Source organism: Aedes albopictus, chromosome 3, assembly GCF_035046485.1.
Source record: "Aedes albopictus strain Foshan chromosome 3, AalbF5, whole genome shotgun sequence".
In the NCBI taxonomy this organism is placed as follows: Eukaryota; Metazoa; Arthropoda; class Insecta; order Diptera; family Culicidae; genus Aedes; species Aedes albopictus.
In genome coordinates this window covers 164,009,356-164,020,854 of record NC_085138.1, presented here as the reverse complement: position 1 = coordinate 164,020,854, position 11,499 = coordinate 164,009,356, and positions in this window count along the sequence as shown.

Sequence of the window (11,499 nt, the reverse complement as noted above, 5' to 3'; positions counted from 1 at the left end):
AATTCATGGCTTTGTTTGCAAGGTTTGGTCTTCCTGACGTCATTGTGACCGATGGAGGCCCTCCGTTCAATTCCAAATATCTGGTTGACTTCTGGAGTCAACAAGGTATACAGGTTTAAAAAGTCCACCATATCATCCCTCCAGTAATGGCCAGGCCGAACGGATGGTCCGTGTCGTCAAGGAAGTTTTGAAGAAATTTCTGCTTGATCCTGATATGAGAGGTTTGGATATTGAAGATCAGATTTCATACTTTTTGTTTAATTATCGAAACATTTGCTCAGAAGACAATCAATTTCCTTCTGAAAAATTGCTTAAGTTTACACCGAAAACGACACTGGATTTAGTCAATCCAAAGAGCTGTTTTAAGAAACAATTGACAACTCACACTGGCGAGGAACCTCTTATCAATCGGAGTGACAAACCGGTTGTACCGGATAAGTTTTCTCAGCTGCGACATGGAGAACCAATCTACTTCAAAAACTTTAGGGCTACCGAAGTTAAGAGGTGGTTGGATGCCAAGTTTTTGAAAAGGCTGTCTCCAAACGTATTTCAAGTTTCAGTCAGAGGTCGAATCTATTCGACTCATCGCGACCAGCTAAAGTTAAAGCCACGGCCTCCCAAGACACTTGTTTGTGGGTGGAAGCCTAGTAGGAAACGGCCGAGAGAAGACGACGAAGAATACAGCGACGAGCAAGGCGACGAGTCAGACAGTAGCGATTATTACGGATTTTTAGCAGACTCTTTCATCTACGATTCGCAACAGCAACAAACAGTTGAGGTCGGCAATAGTTTGTCGATTCCGTAAACTAGCGGCAATAGTTTGTCCAAGCATGTAACAAGCAATAGTTTGTCTAGAGACGAGATGGCGTCGAGTGGCAGTAGTTTGCTACCTTCATCAGACGATCAGATGCCTATGAGCGCAAGTTCTTGTACACCAACAAGTTCGAGACAGGATGACGCGTTCGAAGTGTCGTCCAGCGATCATGGACCGTTAAGTCATGGCTCAAGTGTGCCGTTCGATTATCAGAATCCCGTTAGTGATGATGATGATGATGATGATGATGATGATGATGATGATGATGATTGAAGTGTACCCACCATCATCGCAAGGATTACCTATGACTGCAGAATCATTCCGAAGGAAATAATCTACCTGATGGTTTGTTGTAGCAGGGAGAGTTGAAATCGCTGAATCCCTTCGGTAGTCAACAAAAGTTGCTATCTCATGACAAAAGACTGGCTACTCCACGAACTTAAGTCCGGTCATCAGTTTATTCAACACCCTTAGGCTACCCCCCGTGTGTGTAACCCCGCAGTATAATGAATTTAGTGAAGTTAATTTGAAATATTCATGAAAATGAGAAAAACATTTTAATTGAAACGGGCTCACCAAGTTTAGTCTCCTCCTCCTGTCGTCTATCGAAATAAAAAGCAGCCACTCCCAATCAATTGCTTGACTTGAAGAGCATCAGTCGGACTCGTTCACACATCGGAAATGTTGTTGTTTTTCTCCGCACACATGAAACGACAGCCCGGGAGGAAAAATAATCTTTGAAATAAATCAGTATTGATACTGATATCATCACTACCGGAGTGCGCGAACTGGAATCTACACGGACACTTGCTTTTCACACACTGAAAATTGACCATCGAAATCGCGGACACAAATTCGTGTTCAAAACGTGAAAAAAGTAAATGACCTACGCGAATATTCTCAGTATATTCAAATTCGTCACACAGTACCACTCACTGCTAATCCACTGATTGCGTATAATATTATTGCTTGGGAAGAAAATTCCTACTCCATCTATTGTGACAGAGCCATAATTTTCACCCACAAAAGAACACATCCGTACAATTCTGGCCACGGGAGGATTGCGTTTATCAAATCACTTCCTTTCTACCAGTTTCCGGTGCAACGGCCACGACACTATCACGAAGGAACACGGCGGAACTCGAAGACGACGGCTATAGGAATTTGGAATCTAATTTCTGCACATTCGACTATGATAATCGTTAAAACACAGGCTTAGAAGGTTGTTGCTTTCTGTTCCTCCAAAATACGGCTGAATACCTGCCCGCGATCACAAAAGGAAATTATTCTAAACTACAAAACCGGCGACCAAATTAAAAAAGCACGAGAAAAATTTTATTATCAGAATCCCGTTAGTCATCAGAAACCATCGAATTCTCGAAACGTCGTGCAGCCAAGGCGATCTCGTCGATCGAAGCGTCAGAAGCGGAACAGTGAATTTTATTATTATTAGAGTTTAAGTATATTATTTGAATTTGTTAAGCCTGCAATATCGAATTTTAATTACAATGTTTAAGTCAAATCTTAAGAGGAGAAAACTGTTGTATCCAGTCGCAATAAGAGCATACCAGCCCTGCGACTTACGATCTGTCGATCGGTTCGAAGAGATGAACAGAATAAAGAATAGCTCAGTCTACGTTTGAGCGTGCATAACTGAACATCTCGGTTTTAGTTTAATCCCTCAGTACCGAAGCCTCATAACTATAATCGTCGGTTAGATCAGGTACAACTCGTGATTCATGCGTCAAAAATTTAAAGAAATTAGCTAGAAGACATTTAGAAAAGCTGCCGTGCATACAGACAGTCTAAGCAGATCCGCGACATAGTATCTTAATTTACAAAACTACTCTAGTCCGCGATATCACCAGAGATAAAAAATAATGCTAAAATTTTAACATGCGTAACCCATTTATTCTCCACCCCCAACTAAGCTTAAATCTAAAGGTTTCTGTACTTATCCTAGATGCTGTAAGTGTGCAAACGTGTTAAGTGTATCCATCGGCGACGTCATCAGCCATCCGGATGGCAGAATTCAGCCAGAACCGCCGGCAACAGGGTTCCACTGCGTGGCGACCATGGCCGTGCGTGTTGGTCACTACATCTTCCACGGCACGTTCGTTGGCGTCGATTAATAGGCCTGCGGTGGGATCGAAAAACACTTAGAACCGCGCACATAGAACACCAGTCTTTAACCTGTTCACCGATCTCAAAAGCACTTAAAGCTACTACTCCATCATCATATCAAGCCCCGTAGATTCGAATAAAAAACGATAATGTACTTCCGGGCGGCTGCACTCGTTTTTGGCGAATACAATTATATCGCACTTGTCCGACCTTATCGCGCACTACTTGTTGCTTCTTGTAGGATAGATCATACGAAACTGCTCAGATGGCTCAGAGATGTACGGATCTTACCACAACTCTCATTGGATTTATTCATTACTGCCTGATTCGGAAAACTATTGGGTAAGTGAGTGGTACAATTCTATGTTTACCGATCATCCTATTTAGTACCGTGATTTCGGGTGAAATTGATCACTTTTTGCAGTTTTTGGCGCCTAATTTTCAAATGTTTGTCGATTTGGTTAAATTCAATGCTTTAAAACAAGTACGACCATGGTTTTCATCAGTCAACAAGATGGAAAATAGTACAGCAAATCATTTTAATATATATCATTTTGAATAAAATATCAAAAAAAAAAATACTTTTGGGGTAAAATTGATCAGTTAGTGGAATGCCTTTGTAAGTGCTGAAAATATTTTTTTGTAATTACGTTCTGAAAAACTTCATTTTTCATGATGATTAACCTGGGCTTGTTAGGGGAATATCTGTAAATAAAAAGAAAATCGGGTTAAGTACGGTTCCTTTGAATTCCACTAAGAATTTGCATCCTTTGACAGATACGTATTTCGACCTCAACTGTAAGGTCGTCTTCAGTGCCTTGTACTTGACTCGACTCAAGTACAGTCAAGTCGAGTCAAGTACAAAGCACTGAAGACGACCTTACAGTTGAGGTCGAAATACGTATCTGTCAAAGGATGCAAATTCTTAGTGGAATTCAAAGGAACCGTACTTAACCCGATTTTCTTTTTATTCATTTTTCAGTTGGCTGAAGTGTCATGAAAAGGCCTACTTTTCTCTTCTGAGGCAAGTGAGCCGAAAAGTACTACTTTTCGGCACTCTTAAAGGTGCCGAAAAGTAGCACTTTTCGGCACTTTTGCCAGCACACACTTTGCACTGAATTTCCCGTAGATTCAGCTGGTGATTATACATCCACTCTCCAGCAGGAATATGAATCTAGACGACTTTTATTCTGATTACGATGGCAGTACGGGTGAGAAAGAAGCTGGTGGAGGTACTTTAGCGACTTCTGCCTTTGTCAACAAACAACTGTTTGACAACGGGAGCTCGATCAAATGCTACGCCATAGCCTACCTGATCGAATAAAAAAAAACTACATTGATGAGCATGGATGCTCGCACGTGGTTCCTCCTGATACATGATTGCGTTGCGAGAATATATTATACTAGATAGGTATTTTTCGTAATTACAAAAAATGTTGTATGCAACTCGTTGCAAAACTCGATTTTTTCTGCACTCGTCGTATTTATCCAACTCGGCAAGCCTCGTTGGATAAATGTACGACTCGTGCTGAAAAATCATCATTTTGCAACTTGTTGCATAAATAACTATTTCTATCTGAATGAATCACTCTAGGACAGGGGTTCTCAAACTTTTGCAGCTTGCAACCCACTTTTGATTTTTATTAGAGTTAGCGACCCACCAGCACGCATTTTCTGAGTAAGAGTAAAATGCCTAAATGTTCAGCCTCAGTAAACTCTTAGGGGTCTAAACAGTTTGAGATAAGTTTCCAAGTTTCTAATATATTTAACCAGTCCAGCTCCAATGCAGCACCACAGAACAGGTCTTAGGTCATCCATTCTAGAAAATAAACAACTTTTTTTTACAAAGACTTTGAAGATCCTAGTGGCAGTTTTATGCTTCTGTAGAATTTCAAAGTTTTTAGAATTATAGCGTTGCTGGATGGTCAGATGAATCTTCATGAAATTTCCATTCATATTCTTCATACACACCTATTTTATTTGTTTTTTGTTGAAAACACTTTTCAGTTGTTCTGGTTTCCGTAAAAATAAGATTATTGACATTCAGCAGAATTTTACCGAAGTTTAGCTTTACTGTAGGTCGGTAAAAGTAAGGTCTCTTGTGCAACCGCCCCAAATTCAAGCGATTGTACTGAAATATTTAATATACTTTTTCGGATGTGATATTGTGTGCTGAAAAAAAAATTAGGTTATCTTTTAATATTATTATTTTTTTTAACTTAGCTCTAGCCGTGAAGCGATGTCAGTTTCAGGAGAATACAATTTTCTACTTGGAATTCACAAACACACTACTTCGCACCCTACTCTACTCTACTGTTCTGCTAACTCCAGCACTACTTACTTTGCTTCACTTTGTAAGAATTAACTTCTTGCCCTTACCTGAATTTGCCCGGCAGGGCGGCTCGGAGCAGGGTACTTCCAATAAACTTTGGATTTCGGATGGGTGAAATTTGGGAAAAAGAAATATTTCAATTAAAACTTCTATTCTACTTCTGACCTTATTTTCTCCTCCTCGCTACGTCACTGGTCACTGGCTCGTCGACACTCGTTGGGGCCCTTTCAGCACGGTGGTGGCGTTCGCTCCCGCACGGGATATGCGGAGCTTCCTCGTCCTTCTTCTTCTTCCACTTCTGTTTCTTCACCTTCCTCTTCTTCGGGTTGGGCTAATTCGCCGCCGAAGCGACGGTCCTTGGCTTTTAGCTAGGGGGAGGAGATAAACTCCTTTGTCGGACCCCCCCTAGCGACGCTGGTGATATTCACCGAACCGACTACTCGCCGTAGTCGATCCCAGTAGTCACCGCAGTGAGCTACTCCAGTGAATACGCCCCTTTGTATTCTACTGGCTTCGTCCTTCTTGGCTTTTAACTGTGGGGGCGAGGTACTCTACTGGCTGAGCCTCCACAGTAAGGACGGTGGGTATTCGGAGGGATCTTTGGCGATTAGCCGCGGGAAGCGAAAGGCTCCTTTACAATTAGCCTCCCAATGGCGGCGATCCTATACCCTTTTCACTGCACTCGCACAGCACTGTTTTCCGACCGCGGGCCGGCGCGTTCCGGGGAACTTTCTGCAACTAGTCACTCCCGGCGACCTGGGAACAACCTTCCAGGTTTGGTTCACTCCGATTTCACAAAAACGGTGCGCGCACACTAGCGGAGTAGAATCACGCGTCCGGGCTCTTTCACGGTGCAAAACGATCTCCTTTTCAAAATGTCATCCTCCGTCCAGAATGTCGCACACCACCTTGCCGCCATCTCCTACCACCGTGCTCGACTTGTTATGCAGTTATGTTGCGCCGCTTTCTTTGCAACGGGAGGAGAATGGGACCTAACTTCATTTAAAAACCTATCTAAATCTAAACTATAATTTACTACCTAACATATTAAAATGGAAAAACCTAACACCAAATAAAATCAAACATGAAATAAACAAATTAAAATAAATTGTTCATCACGTCAGTGGTGGTGTATGTTGCCAATTCAAAACAAAAACATTACTCTGAGTATCAACAACGGACTATATACAAACTACTCAGAGTACACGCAGTGACGAAACTAGACAAACTGGGTTAATTGTAACACGCAGGTTACAATCTCGCCCACACCGCGGAGAAAAAAAATGGCAACATTTTTTTTTTTAACCCTAACACCTAACACCGATGACAATAATAATGAAACGAATTAAAATTGAATAATTTAACATGGAGAATAAATAAAAAGTGTAAATAAAAAATCTGCCTAACCTACCAAACAAGACTATTTCCACAAATAAAAATTGTGTAAACAAGGACACTAACAGGGAAACGACCGAACAAAAGTCTAAATCGGTACATCGTCTCATCATGTTTTGTCTACAGACAAGGACTGGGACCCGTCGCTATTAACGGCACCAGACCACCCTCGACACATCCGGTTCTCAGTGGGAGAGCTAAAGATTTTCAACTCCCCCAGACCAATTCAGGATAACACCTAAAACAACCCAGCTCCCTAAAACCCTGCTAGCCTCCGGTCAAGGAAATAGCGTAGCAGAGGAACGGTTGTCGTGGTCTCGTGTTTTTCTTTTGCTATTTTTTTTTTTTTGACGTCCAATTTTCCTATCCGGACGGTATTCATACACACTAAACAACTGGGGTCTCAAATCAATTCACATTCATCCAAAGTACGCCACTCATTCATCACACTCATTGGCCTATACGTACACACAATCACAAAATCCTTGATTGAACCCCCGCCACTCACAATCACACTTATTCATACATTACATTCATTCACCGAATATTTCCACTCATACAATTCAATTTTTTTTCCACACACACCACACCAAATACCGAAAACAACTGGACAAATTGAACGCAAGGTGTAGTCTTTCACGCATCAGGTACTTCCTTTTCCAAGGAGACCTGAGCCAGACACCGAATGCGAATGCAGGTCCATTACAAACTGATTCCCTATGGAATCAGTTGAATTTCCCAGATTCTAACAGATTAAAATAACGAAGAACAAACAAATTTAAAAACATGTTAAAACAGTGTTGTCATCTATGCGCGGGACTTTTACATGGAAATTACGCTCAGTGCACAGGTGCGCACACATAAATGACCTCCCGAATGGATCAAAACGAAATTAAAAATGGGCTAACGCAGAGTTGGTAACCATCTTTTTCGTCAGTGACGGTTGACGAAAACCAAAAATAAATCTTCACCTCATAAAAATCTTCATTTCGATGCGTCATTCATCAGTGACGACGAAAGAGCGACGTATGTCGATGAAACTAAAATGCTCTCTTATTGTTTGCCCTCTATTCTCTTTCTTTTTGGATGCGAGGACGAAAAAATAATAAAAACCATCAAGCGTTGAATGAATCTACTCGAAAAACTTGTCAGATGGTTCATTCTCGCTCAATACTATCACCAAGTTTGACGTTTGTCTCCGCCGCCGTCGTCGTCGTCTTAGCACCATCATCAGTTTTGTTTGTTTTGCTGACGCGTGTGATTTAATTTTGTGGAAATGGCCGAAAATAGTGAAAAACGGAAAGATAATTTCAGCACCCGTGCGTTGGAATGCATGCGTGTCGAGGAAAACACTCATCGATGCATGATAGATCCGATGAGCGGATGCGTGTATCGTCAGGAGCGGCTGGACATCGGGAATTTCCTGCGACATTTCCGAACGAAACATCCGGAAGCCGCTGCTCGGCTGCAACTTATTGGAAAAACCGAAGTACCGGAGAAAAAAAGTCGCATTGTTCCGAAGGTTCTGGTTGCCATCGACAAAACGATTCTACTACAGGGCTGCATCAAGTTGGTCACACAGCATCATCTCCCCCTGTACTGCTTCGAGTGGGAAGGTTTCCGATTAATTTTGAACCCTCTCACTGATGCACTCAAATTTGGTATAAACCGGCACAGCATCAAAGACCACCTAACCGCTGCAGCCCATAAAATCAAGGAGGCGATTAAAGAAGAGATGCGCGGAAAAATGATCTCGATCATGATTGATTCCGCATCAAAACATAACCGCCACATAGTGTGCATCCAAGCACAGTACGAGAAAGGACGAGAAATTGTAATTCGAACGCTTGGTAAGTAACTATCATCAATAAATCAACTGAACATCATTTTCTTTCTGTGTATTATTTCCACCGCCTTCCCTTTCAAACAAAAATAACGTCGATGTTTTTCACTGTTACCTACTTTTAGCCGTGCTCGAAGTCAAGGAGGGACAAACAGGAAAATTCCTCAAGGAAATAATCCTCGAAACGCTGCAGGCCTTTGAAGTGGACATCTCTCAAATCTATTCTGCTACCTCGGACAATGGCGCAAATATGATTTCTGCTATTAAGCAATTGCAGAAACTGGCAGAAATCGAAGCCATCGAAGCTAACCCAGAAGTGCCGGAATCCGAAGACACTGACGTGTTCCTGGAATCTGTAAGCTAAGAAATTGGCTCTCATCTGAACCTTGTTCGATGTGTAGCTCACACCGTACAGCTGGCTGTTGGTGATGTGGTCAAAAAGAATGATGCAGATGTGAAGAAAATTACCGAGTTTGTAAAAGATTCCCGAAAAGTGAAGTACAGTTTGTTCTTTGAACACATGAAGGCAACAACAGCTCCATTGTGGGGTGTCACTCGCTGGAATGGAAAATACAAAATGTGTAATTCCATCGTCAAGCAAGAAGTATTTTACCGCAAACTGGGCCAGCAGTACAAAGAGCTTGGTGAGTATGGCAGCAGTTTCATATTAAGGGTTCCATTCTTGGCCTGAAGTGAGTCTTTTCTGGTTGTATTTTTTCATGGTGAGCCTATAAGCCTATAAACTAAATAACATTTTTTTCTCCTCAGAGCTATCGGATGCTGACTGGTTATTTTTGAAAAATTTCGTTAACGCCTTCGAACCAGTTTACGAGCTGACAAAAACATTACAAAAAAAGCACGTTCCGTTGAACGAGTTTTACTTGCAATGGTTAAGAACAATTTACGAAGTCGAAAAAATTGACAGTCCATATGCGAAGCCGTTATCACAAGCATTGAAGGATCGGCTTAAGAAGCTAACTGAAAGCATTGGCTTCAAAGCATCAATATACATGGACCCACGACTAAACTTCCCCGGATCAACGGTTTTCACGACAGGAGATGAAAAAGAATCAGTGCAGGTGTGTAAATGAAATTAACTTTCGTATTAGGATCTTTCAAGAAATTAAGAAAAATAATCAATTCATTATACTTTTATTTCAGAACTTTCTCAAAACCCTATGGCTTCGACTGAAATCAATTAAGGAGGCTGCCCATTCTACCTCAGGAGGTGGTTCATCAGCTGACCAAACTTCCTCTGCACTTTTGGATCAATCAGCAAGTCAGGACGACATGGACAGTTTCATCACTGAGATGTTTGGAGGGTCGTCATCATTTGCATGTGAAACATCTTCATTCCATAAGCAGCTACGACAGTTGGAAGCAGAACCCCGACAGCCATTCAACTATGATCCTTGGAACCACTGGAGAGCACGTAAGAGCACACATCCAGAGCTCTATGAGTTGGCGATGGTTATACTAGCGGCTCCCTCATCCCAAGTGTCGGTAGAAAGGGCGTTTAGCGCCTTAAATCTAGTATTTTCTGACCTTCGATGTGGACTCTCTGATGAAGTCTTGCAGAATATCCTGCTCATAAAGTTGAACGGTGATGTCTTCGACAAAATTCTGCACCATCTCTACGACTGGAAGGCAATTTCTATGGACTCGGTGTAGCGTAGGAGCCGTACATGATAAACTGAATTCGGTTATTTTTCTTGAACTTGTTTTTATATATATACAAGCCGGCCATACTTCCGGTTATACAGCGGAAAACGCCCTTGTTAATCTTCACAAATGAAGTTGTGTTTGTTACTCTCTACGAGAAGCTGAAATTCGTTTTAAAAACAAAGAAATAAAATGATTAAAAAATGATGCTTTTTATTCGTGTGACATCGCAAATCTCTTCTATCACATTTTACATCTTACAGTCATTGCACAATTTTGGGTCCATCTGTCGCAACCAAGGTCGCAACTAGTCATTCAATTCATTATGATATTTAAAAGCAATTGACCAATACTTGTACAATAACTGTACATTAGTTTTAGATATTAGTCCTGGTCAATGAGGTAGGTTGAACTTGCTCGAAGTTACAGTTGTACTCTTGTATTTGCTAAAATAATACTCTCCATTGAAGAGTCTCACACCACATGTCGTACATTTATCTAACGAGGCTTAAACAAATAAATGAATTTAAAACAGTATAATAGTCTTATTCTAGTGGCAGAGATGGGAACACTCACTTGCAAATAGTTACTCTCACTTGCTATTTTCTCAGCTTAGAAGCGTACAATCAAGAAAAAAAAGTATGGACGACTTTTGTCTTGTGGTTTTTTCTCAAAGTTTGCTGAATAGAGTAGATGTCGCAAACGCATATACCAAAGTCGTGACAGAGCTTTGAAAGCGACTCTCCACGAAGTGAGTGTAATTTACATTCTCCTCATGGAGACTTGCTTTCGCAGCTACCTCGCGACTTCGGTATGCGTGTGCGACCTGTACTATATTCGACAAACTTTTAGATAAAACCATAACACAAAAGTCGTCCATACATCGTTTCTTGATTGCACGCTTCTGAGCTGAGAAAATAGCAAGTGAGTGTAACTCTTTGCAAGTGAGTGTTCCCATCCTTGTCTAGTGGAATGTATTGTGCATAATGATGTTTTTCAAAAGCTCATATTTCACAAAAACTGACTTTGGCCTAATTCGAATGAGCTGCAGGTAGGACTGAGATTCGATTCACGACTAACGTCTACATGACAGTTTTAGAAACGGTGCTAAGGTAAATTATGTTATTGATTCAGTTGAAACCCGGAATTTGGTGTGAGCGATAATCAATCTTTCTTCAAATCTATGCATCAGACGTAAATTCGGAAGTGGTGCGTTGTGTAGATCATCAGGTCTGCTAAACAACGCCTCACTTCCGAAGTTAGGTCCGGCGCGAGGATTTGGAGAAAATCGATTTTCGCTTGCACCAATTTCCGGGCTTCAACTGCATT